Genomic DNA, 1400 nt, shown 5'->3' on the forward strand with positions numbered 1-1400 from the left:
AACTATCCAGTTACAACTTTACCATTGAACCACCAATTAACCAATAATACCATACTCCAACCCTTAACTTAAGCATGTCATCTTAACATTTTTATCAAAAAACTTAAGCATGTCATCGAACCGCATCCTAATATGGTGTACACATTCAAAAAAGACTAATAGTTAATAACACGATGAACCTTTAGACAGTATTTAAATACAATAAAATTCATTGGAATCCGAGATCGGAGATGTGACAACCCATCCCGCTCACTCGGAATCCGGCTCACAGCCCTGCAGGGCACCGACCCCAACCCCTCCACTATGAGTTCTCTCTGACTCCATAATTAGGTTGTTGGTGAGTCTTGAACCTAGGACCTCACCCTTTAACAACACTCCTCCAGGATGAGTTGTCACCAGTTGATCTGTTGTCACAGCCCAAACCCAACAAATTTTAAAACCTTAAACGTAAAAACCACATTTTAAACCAAAACCCTAAAAAAGGGTATTTTAGTAATTTTGAATGATCTGAATCCTAAACTCTTCTACATATATATTGAGGGAACGACCTAGAGAAGAGGGAGAGACAATTTTTACGGCGAAGCTCTGCCAAAATAACCGACAACGCAGCCTGCAGTTACTCTGAGATATCAGTGCCAAGTTGGGATTTTGGAGAGAAGTTTGCGACCAGATAAGAAAGTGTTAGGCAAAGAACTAAAGTTGGATTGATAGATCTTGTTTCAAGAAAAACACAGCAACTTTCGGATCTCAATTACGAGGTAATCTCAGTTAGTTACTCAATCTACAAGTTGAGAGAAAGCAGTTACGTTTCTGAAATCGGTTCAGATGGTTTTTCTGTTTCACAGAGCCATATTGGGAAGATATTTCTGGTTGATACAAAAGGATTTAGGTGACGTTCGTGATATTGTTAGAAAGCTGACGTTACCATCTTTCTATATCCACTAAGAACGCTTCATTACGAGGTAAACTCTGGAAGTTATTTGATCTTCAATTTGGAGAAAAATCACTGTTTTCTGAATCCAGAAATTCTAAGTCCGAAACCTGTTTTTCCAGTTTCACATAGGAGTTTTGTGAGAAGTTTTCCCTGTGAACCAGAGAGAGTTAGGACGCGAGTAAGGTGTCTCTGGAAAGCTCTAGCTGCAAGGAAACTATATCTGTTGACATTATATTGTTTAGAGGTAAGAACAAATACTTATTCACGCTTCTTCCTGGACAAGAATCATCTTGTTCTGTCAAAACCGGAAACCCTAATTTGCTTCGAACGTAAATGCAGTTTCAGATCACTAGAACAGAGTGTCAACCGCTAGTTTCAGAACCCACTTTCAACCTTAAGGCAAGGGTGAGGGTGCGATTTGTGGACTTTTATTATTATTAGTCAAGTTGTATTCTTAAATACTAGG

General features: G+C 38.9%; 1 long non-coding RNA gene across 2 annotated transcripts; it reads left to right on the top strand.

The window, feature by feature from the left end:
- The first annotated feature begins 6 nt into the window (after positions 1–6).
- On the top strand, positions 7–1385 carry LOC106321766. 2 transcript variants are annotated; one of them, XR_001266127.1, is made up of 4 exons: positions 7–758; positions 826–962; positions 1054–1178; positions 1274–1385. It is a non-coding gene; the product is annotated as an uncharacterized LOC106321766 (long non-coding RNA). The 2 variants fall into 2 exon arrangements; XR_001266128.1 differs by having other exon boundaries at positions 846–962.
- Positions 1386–1400: the final 15 nt, after the last annotated feature.

Source organism: Brassica oleracea, unplaced genomic scaffold (assembly GCF_000695525.1).
Source record: "Brassica oleracea var. oleracea cultivar TO1000 unplaced genomic scaffold, BOL UnpScaffold02927, whole genome shotgun sequence".
NCBI classification, from domain to species: Eukaryota; Viridiplantae; Streptophyta; class Magnoliopsida; order Brassicales; family Brassicaceae; genus Brassica; species Brassica oleracea.